Source organism: Malaclemys terrapin, chromosome 1 (assembly GCF_027887155.1).
Source record: "Malaclemys terrapin pileata isolate rMalTer1 chromosome 1, rMalTer1.hap1, whole genome shotgun sequence".
Taxonomy (NCBI): domain Eukaryota; kingdom Metazoa; phylum Chordata; order Testudines; family Emydidae; genus Malaclemys; species Malaclemys terrapin.
In genome coordinates this window covers 10579339-10589311 of record NC_071505.1, presented here as the reverse complement: position 1 = coordinate 10589311, position 9973 = coordinate 10579339, and positions in this window count along the sequence as shown.

The window sequence follows — 9973 nt, the reverse complement described above, 5'->3', positions numbered from 1 at the left end:
CTGTGTAGTGTAGACAAGGCCTTAGCCACCCTTCCCAGGAGATCTTACCTACCAACTCCCTGAGTTTGCTAAAGTCTGCCTTCCTGAAATGTATTATCTTTATTGTGCTGTTTTCCCTCCTACCATTCCCTTGGTATCATGAACTCATCATCTCATGATCACTTTCAGCCAAGCTGCCTTCCACTTTTAAATTCTCAACCAGTTCCTCCCTATTTGTCAAAATCCAATCTCGAACAACCTCTCCCCTAGTTGCTTTCTTCACCTTCTGAAACTAAAAACTGTCTCCAATACATTCCAAGAACTTGTTGGATAATCGGTGCCCTGCTGTGTTATTTTTCCAACAGATTTCTGGGTGGTTGAAGTTCCCCCTCACCACCAAGTCCTGTGCTTTGGATGATTTTGTTAGTTGTATAAAAAAAGCCTCATCCACCTATTCTTCCTGGTTAAGTAGTCTATAGCAGATCTCTACCATGGCATCATCCTTGTTGTTGTTGTTGTTTCTTTTTTTTTAAACCCTTTTATCCTTACCCAGGGCAGGACATCTCCTTGGGAAGGCACAACTCACATTGTTTTTGCTTGCAGTACAACAGGTTTCTTTTGGGGGAAGCTTTTATTTCCCTGACATTATAAAATAGGCCTTCAAGAAGCTCTGTGCAAAATGACGACCATGTAACCATGCAGTTTGCCTGCTTCCATTGCAAACCAGATAGTTATGAGTGAATCTGGTTTATGATTTTGAATCAAAACCATGTGAAATTGGCAGTTTCTTGGGCCTCAGACTTTCCAGGCAAAGCTGGGTGAGTCTTGACTGCTATGACCTGGTTTCACTTTGAGTTTTGGGATTGGTCTGAAACTGAAACTCAGGGCTTGGGGGTGTGTGAATCTGCTTGTCCTGAAAGTGAATCAGACACCCTGAACCTTAGCAAACTGAAATCAATGACCCTACCCTCCTATGCCAATTCACAGCTTGTTCCCGTTCCCATCTAAAGCAGAAGGTGGTTTGTCATTGGCTTATATGGGGCAGCCTGTGCTACAGTGACTGGCGTGCCACTCCCCTCCCGGGCTTAGCTACTTTCTCTTTAGACTGAAAAGCTATCAAATGTGTAGTGGTGTTAGGGCCAGGAAGAATTCTGTAACTGTGACTAATCCAAGTTAATTTTATTGGATCCTTTGTACATTTTTCATTGACCTCTCAGAATCAGTTTAAATAAAAAGTGAATGGATTTATTGGGAGTCAGTATGTCTACCTTTTGTGCAGCCCAGTGTCTATAGAGGTGTAATATCCTCATCCATCTTAACCAGTAATCATGATCGTTGAGAGTAGAACCATGCAATTACAGGAAATTCTCCTAAATTTCAGCTAACAGGGACTCAGTAGTAAAATGTATCTAACACAAAGGAGATGATCAAGGGCCCGATCCTTACCATGCTACTGGCCTAGTCTTTTTACTGCTTTGCATCATAAAACATGCGTAGTCAATGGAGGACCGTTGCACCAGCCAGAGTGACCACAGTTGATGGTGTCACCCCAGGCATTGTGTAGTGAAGTTCCCAGATCTGGCTCAATCCTGCTAATCCACAAATCTCTGGGGTGGCCCTGCGAGCAGCTCCAGGTAAGGTCAGGGCGTACACTGCTTCGCTGGGGTGGTTTGGTCCATCTTGGTGACACAGCTGAAAAGCGTGCCATGCTGCTTTTGAATATGATGAGCAATTGGAGGAAGGCCAGATCTCTGCGGGATTGTGACATTTCGCGCAAAGTCAAACCACCAAGGATTTGGTGCTGATAGCACATATGGATAGCCACTCCAAATCTGCCTGCAAGAGAGTCCAGATTTCGGACCCAGATAGCAATACAGGTAGTACAGAGGTTGGACAGGTCCTGAACTTTATCTCAGCACAAAGACGTTTTTGCATCCAGAAGCAAGACATGGGCTTTGTAGTCTTTACAACTGTGAGGGACCCCAGTTTATTCAAAGGAGCTACCCACGGTAGTAAAGCACTCCACCTGGGAGTAGGGCCCAGATCCTCAAAGGTATTTAGGCGCCTAACTCCCATTGATTTCAGTGGACGTTAGGCACCTAAATACCTTTACAGCTCTGGGCCTAAGTTTAAAGGACTCAAGCCTACCTTAGGTCAATGGATTTGGTGACAGATCCTTGAATGGCAATACAATTGCTCACAATGTCCAGTTGCTGGGACTGATCACTATCTGATGCCTCAGAGGAAAGAGAAATAATTATCCAAAAATAAACACAGTAGTAAGGGCTCTACCAATAGTGCAATTCTGTATTAGGGTCAAAATTCTGTCTTAATCTCTGCAACGATCAGTTTATGCTCTTACTAATGCAATTTGATTGTTCATAGAATCATAGAAGATTAGGGTTGGAAGAGACCTCAGGAGATCATCTAGTCCAACCCCCTGCTCAAAGCAGGACGAACCCCAATTAAACCATCCCAGCCAAGGCTTTGTCAAGCCTGACCTTAAAACCTCGAAGGATGGAGATTCCACCACCTCCCTAGGTAACGCATTCCAGTGCTTCACCACCCTCCTAGTGAAATAGTGTTTCCTAATATCCAACCTAGACCTCCCCCCACTGCAACTTGAGACCATTGCTTCTTGTTCTATCATCTGCCACCACTGAGAACAGCCGAGCTCCATCCTCTTTGGAACCCCCCTTCAGGTAGTTGAAGGCTGCTATCAAATCCCCCCTCACTCTTCTCTTCTGCAGACTAAACAAGCCCAGTTCCCTCAGCCTCTCCTCATAAGTCATGTGCCCCAACCCTCTAGTCATTTTTGTTGCCCTCTGCTGGACTCTCTCCAATTTGTACACATGCTTTCTGTAGTGAAGGGCCCAAATCTGGACTCAATACTCCAGATGTGGCCTCACCAGTGCCAAAGAGAGGGGAATAATCATGTCCATCAATCTGCTAGCAATGCTCCTACTAATGCACCCGAATACGCCGTTAGCCTTCTTGGAACAAGGGCACACTGCTGACTCATATCCAGCTTCTCTTCCACTGTAATCCCCAGGTCCTTTTCCTCAGAACTGCTGCTTAGCCAGTCGGTCCCCAGCCTATAGCAGTGCATGGGATTCTTCCGTCTAAGGACTCTGCACTTGTCCTTGTTGAACCTCATCTGATTTCCTTTGGCCCAATCCTCCAATTTGTCTAGGTCACTCTGGACCCTATCCCTGCTCTCCAGCATATCTACCTCTCCCCCCCAGCTTAGTGTCATCTGCAAACTTGCTGAGGGTGCAATCCATCCCATCATCCAGATCATTAATTGCATTTTTGATAGAAAACTGTTCCATAGACATTTTTGACCAGCTCTATTATTTGTCATAAAATGATCCTTTCATTTTAAAAATCCTTCCGCGGCATTGAACTCGGACTCCTGCAGCAGTGAGTCCCACAAGTCTCCAAATAGAACACATTCAAAGAAGCAATTGTTTGCAGGGTTCTGCTGGGTTTTTAACAATGGTGTCCTGAGCCCAATGTTAAGTGACTGTAAATTGCATTTCACTTGGAAGTCCATTTCACTGTTGCACATTAACATTTCAATGTCTTTTCCTGGATTCTGTTTATTTGCCGCTCACCCTTAGTGTTGCTTTCTCAGTTCAAAACCCACAAGTGATGCACAGATAGGATGACTCATGTTATTATCAGTGGCCTGTTCAAAATGAATGTGTTGGTCTCTGTTTATTCATAGCAGACAGCTATCCGCATCACAGGAAGTGTCAGCACTGTGTGCACTAATTGGCCCTCTTACTGGGAGTCTCAGCAGAGGTGCCTAGGACAGACTGGGCTATGGAGACTGAACTGCCCCTCAAATCAGCATGGAGGCAGATTGGCATAGCAGTGTGGAGGAAGCCAAGGCCTGTGCTGCAGATAAGCATCAATAGAAGATTTCAAACTCCAGAGCTGTCAGGCCAGCAGCCTTTGCCTGAAAAGAAAAGGTGACTCTAAATCAGTGGTTCTTACCCTGGGGTGCATGCACCCCCTGGGGGTGCAAGATGCCCTTTCTGGGGGTGCAAGACATGTCAGATTTTTTTTTTAGAAGGTAAATCATCGAAAACACAAATTACTGCTCTAAGTAAACTTGGAATACACACGCTCAGGTTTCCACCACCAAATCAGCTCTTCAAAGTCAGCCCAGCTTTTCAGCTGTGGCAAAGAGCCCGGTGTGACGTTGTGCAGTCTATATGGTTTTATAAAAACATGATAATAAGTGAATATAATATAACTGAGATCGTTTTAGAAAAATATGGTAAAAAGTGAATATAACGTAACTGGGATATGCTTCATGCAAAAGGTCTCTTGTAAGCTATCGTTACAAAGCTTATAATCTACTGAGTGTGATCATCCGATTTGTATAAATGTACCACTCTTGTATCTAAAACTAGAAATATAAAATATAACTCTGAGGGCCTCTTGTAATTATGTAAAGAGTGGGCCATTAATGATGGTTTGGAATCTTGATGACTCCCATTGTCTGCAGATGGCTGTGTTTACCTGTGAGTCTTCCTGTATATGTGTGTGCTGGCAAGTGAGTAATGAAGTCTTGCAGTGACATGTGATCATGTCACCTGAACTGGAATCCATCTTTAACCTGGTGCATTTCCAGTGAGTGGGGGGGGGGGAGGTGGAAACCCAGAGGGACAAAGGGTTCCTGCCTTATGCAAAAGATATATAAAGGGGTGGAAGAGAACAAGGGGAGAGAGGAGCCATCATGAAGAATCCCTTAGCTATCACCTGAGATGGAACAAGAGCTGTACCAGGGGAAAGAATTGTGCCCAGGCCTGGAAGGTGTCCAGTCTGAGAAAAACTTACTGAAGCATCTCTGAGGGTGAGATTATCTGTATTCAGTTTGATCAGGCATAGATTTGCGCATTTTATTTTATTTTGCTTGGTGACTTACTTTGTTCTGTCTGTTACTACTTGGAACCACTTAAATCCTATTTTCGGTATTTAATAAAATCACTTTTTATTTAGTAACTTACTCAGAGTATGTATTAATACCTGGGGGAGCAAACAACTGTGCATATCTCTCTATCAGTGTTATAGAGGGCGAACAATTTATGAGTTTGCCCTGCATAAGCTTTATACAGGGTAAAACGGATTTATTTGGGTTTAGACCCCATTGGGAGTTGGGCATCTGAGTGCTAAAGACAAGCACACTTCTGTGAGCTGTTTTCAGGTAAACTTGCAGCTTTGGGGCAAGTGATTTAGACCCTGGGTCTGTGTTGGAGCAGACGGGAGTGTCTGGCTCAGCAAGACAGGGTGCTGGAGTCCTGAGCTGGCAGGGAAAACGGGAGCAGAGGTAGTCTTTGCACATCAGGTGGCAGCTCCCAAGGGGGTTTCTGTGATCCAGCCCGTCACACCCGGTTCCTCTGAGGCTAGCTGGCTGGCATCCTTGCAGTTCTTAATCTTCTGCCTATCAGCCATCAGCTGTGGTCCGGTAGCTGACAGACTATGGTGCAATGGGTCTTACGAGGTAGCAGAAACTGCACTAGCAGGCTCTGTCAGGGAAAGAAAGCAGCAACGGGGTGGTATGCGTGCCTGGCAGGGGCTGGCATCTTTTCCAGCAGTTGGGAAGAAGCAATTAGCATTCTACAGAGCCCTGCTGCAGTGTTGCATTGCACATTCACGAGGACCCGGCCACCCCAGGCTTCAACTATTCAGACACTGACATGCAATTGTGTGCAGCATTCCAAAGGATGAATAGCATTGGCCTAAATTCCAGACACAGCTACTCAGCGCTGACACCCGCTCCCAGAACACACACACACACACACATATTTCCCTTACAGCGTGAAGAGCTGTCCAAATTGTTAAGTCATGCAGCAGACACACTCTCCCTGTCCTCTCTAGCCCTCCCTCCACCACAACTTCACATGTTGAAATGGATTCTTTTTATAGACTTACATATGCCCCCTTCCCTCACCCCCCAGCAATCTATCTAGGATGCCTAGATGCAGCAGTAATAGGTGCCTTAGAGATTACCACAGACTAGGAAAAAAACAACAAGGAGTCTGGTGGCACCTTAAAGACTAACCGATTTATTTGGGCATAAGCTTTCGTGGGTAAAAACCTCACTTCTTCAGATGCATAGAGTGAAAGTTACAGATGTAGGCATTATATACTGACACATGGAGAGCAGGGAGTTACTTTGCAAGTGGAGAAACAGTGTTGACAGGGCCCACTAGGGGTTCTCAAACTGGGGTCGGGACCCCTCGGGGGTCACAAGGTCATTACATGGGGGGTCGCAAGCTGTCAGCCTCAACCCCAAACCCCGCTTGTCTCCAGCATTTATAATGGTGCTAAATATATTAAGCAGTGTGTTTAACTCATTGGGGGGGTCGCACTCAGAGGTTTGCAACTTAATTGGCCTCTCAGAGTTGGTAAGACAACTCCCACCTGTTCATGCTCTCTGAATGTGTGTATATATATCTCCTCAATATTTATTCCACTCTATATGCATCCGAAGAAGTGGGCTGTAGTCCACGAAAGCTTATGCTCTAATAAATTTGTTAGTCTCTAAGGTGCCACAAGTACTCCTGTTCTTTTTGCGGATACAGACTAACACGGCTGCTACTCTGAAATGTGAAAGGGGTCGCCAGTAAAAAAGTTTGAGACCCGCTGCCATAGACAGACAGCCAGCCCTTTATCACCTCGCTGGTGGTGCATGGCATTTCGAAAGCACCTATCTCCTGCAAGAGGGCTAGTGTAGTGTCAAGCGATCTACAATGAATTATAGCTGCATTCAAAGTAAAAGCTTCGGGCTGTGACCTGTTGTGTGGATAAGGGCACCAAGACGGATGAAGATCTTAATGAAACCTTTGTTTACGATTACAATAGTAAATAGTGACTTTTGTGTGGGCCCCACCCCGCTTTAGTAGGGAGTAAATGATTTCTGCCTTGCTCCCCATTACTTACGTCTCACTAGCCCATGACTTTAGGAGGAAACTGGAAGACTCCTTCTTACAGACCTTTAAACTTGTCCTGGTCCATTTGTCGCCGACTGCGGCTGGCTTTTTTTACAGACCATTTTATGTGACAGACTGAATCAGACTTTTGTTATCCTGGACAACTTAGAGTACAGGCCTCTGCATGACAGCTCAGCCCTGGAGAAAAGAAAGCTCCCTAATGGAAGATCTGAGACTGGTCTCTGTCATAGAACCATAAGGTTAGATGGGTCCGCAAGGGTCATCTAGTGATTCTAGTCTACCCCCCTGCCAAGACGTAGTATTTGTTGTCTTTGTCGTGTCCATGCTCATAGGTGCTTGCAATAAACCCGTGTGCTGGTTAAATAAACCTGGAAAGATGCCCCTGTTATTACAAATTAACAACGATGTTTGATTATAATTATTGTCTTATTATTTTGTTACATATTTACATATTTAAGTAGCTACCAAAGTGTGCTAGACACCTTACAGACAAATGAGACAATAAAGTCCCTTATCTGAGGAGCTAACAATATAAGGCCTAGATTCTGATCGCTTTACTCACATCCATTGCATATTACTCTCAGAGTAAAGTACTACGTAATGTCAGAGCCCTAAATAGTGGCATCCCTTTATGGGAAACCCTGACAGAATTTAATCAAGACGAAACCAATAAGGTTGTACAGCCATTTATTAGGGTTCTACAGAAATGACTCTTCAGTGTCATAGGAGCTGATTGCCAGCTGGTGCACGCTGCCAGTGCCCCATGGATGGAACCACGACAATTTACACCAGCTGAGGATCTGCCCCATAGCATTCAATAGTGCATGAAATCCTTCCTCTGGGTCTTTTTATACCATTGTCCCACTCCACTGCAGCAATGGAATTCGCTATTAAATCCTGTAGAACTTCACATAAGGGCACAGATGGTGGGGGGTGAGATGCAACAAGATGCAAATGGTTAATTCCATCTTGCCCTGTTCTAAACACCCTTTTGATTGGGGAGGAGTAAATATTTTTAAACCTCCTGGAGAAAATAATGTTCCTTGTTAGCCAAAACCCATCTGAGGAAGGTGGTTTTGCTTGCATGTCAGCCTCCAACTTTGGAGGGTGTAATGTGTGCATGAAGTCGGGTTTGGATCACATTTATGATGTCGGGGGGAGGGAGGTTCCTTGCTGTTGACTTAGTTCTTTTGGTAGACAGAGCAATGAAAAGGCAAGGCCCATATCTGGAAATAGTCCCTCTATTGACCAAAATCACAGCCTTATCTCTGGGATTTAAACTGCTTCTGGGAACATCTGGATTTTTGGTTGCACATGTTCTAGCACTTTCATCCAGGGTGGTGTTTCTTCACTCGATCATGATTATCATTTCTGCTGGTGTCTAAACTTCAGTGATACTTTTTGGTCACAGCCATTTGTCTGGGCCAGATGCTCCGCCTGTGACACGCTCCATTGCTGTGGATTTGAACAGGAATTTAACACTGGTACCAGGACTGGCGTTAAAAATCCATTAAACTGAGATCTTCTATTTATCCAAAAGCAGAACAGGCTGCCACAATGCAAGCTTCTCCCATCAGGATCTATGCTGATCTGTAGCCCAACCATTCAACAAGGTCCATGCGATTTTTGGACCTTGGACAATAATGATGAGTAGGGAAGCTTGTACTGAGTCTTCTAAGACTGCCAACAAATGATCTTCTAAAACCCTTTAACTAGGGGCTCAAATGGGTTGGTAGGTTCTGTCTCATAGCTACGTGTTTGCTAGGAACTGAGCTGGGATCACCAACTCGTTTGACCTAGGTTAGTTTTTCTGTGTAATTAACTAGCTTGCCTACAGACTCACAGAAGCTAGAATTAGAAAAGACGTACTAGCCCATCTCTAGTTGTGTGCTTGGCTTTGGGTCTGGTTGTCCCCAAGGAAAAGGGGCAAGTTATGAAATCGTCTCAGAGGACCTGATCCAAAGGCAATGGAAATGAATGGCATGAGTCACCCTGGGCTTTGACTCACGGCCTTTGGGTGAACTTTAGAAACCTAAAACAGTTTAATTGGCATAATTTTAGTTCCATCGATTTTGGTCAAATTCACTAGGTGTTTGATTGGCGGGACAAGCTCGCCAAGTATTCCCAAAGTGTAGTGAAAAGACAGGCCTATGGAGCATCTGTCAGTGGGTATGATACACCCAGGAGAGCATTACACACATTGTGTTTGGGGATTGATCTGCTGTGACATTCCTGCAACAGGCCACCTCTGCCATCACTCTCCTTTCTCCTACAGTCCAGCACCGTCTTTCATCCTCACTCTTTGAGACATCCTTTATGATTCCTGATCGTGTATGGGAATCTTCGTCACACTTCCTTGGAGATCATGGCATAGAAAGGATCTCTCTGGTTCAATCTCTCCTTTGTCCCACTGGCTGCATAGTCACTCGTCTCTGGGGTTAGGCTGTGCTCTACGCCTCCCAAAATCCACCTCTAGCGTGTGGCCGCCGAGGATACATCTTCACAGCACAGTTAGCTGGGTGTTAGCCCTAACTCAACTCCAGCTAAACTCTAACTAGCTGACCCAAGGGATGCTGATGCTTGAGGCAGTCATGCAACAATTCAGCAGCGGCTAATCCAATCACTCTGTGCTGCTAATCCAATCCCGCTGTGTAACTCAATGGTTGTTCTGAAATGTTCTTGCCCCCCCTTGAGCGGGGCTGGAGCGCTCACTGGAGCTACCTGCTGCAGCGAAGCCACGCCGGGTTTCTGTACTCATATTCTGCCTCAGAACAGGCAGGGGGACGTCTTTGCAGGGGCGGGATGCGTTTTGTTTGTGTGGGTGTCGAAAAGCGTAGTGGGGACGCTACCCTTCTGAACAGAGCTGCGGAGCACTTGCTGGTGGTCTGCAGAGAGCTGGTTTGTCCCACGGTCCTGGGCGATGCTGCTTTGTTTTTATTGCATTAAGAGCAAGATAACAATACATTCCATTCCAGCCAAATGTTACGGTTCCATGCGGGCAATTGCTGTGTCTGTCCAGGGACACT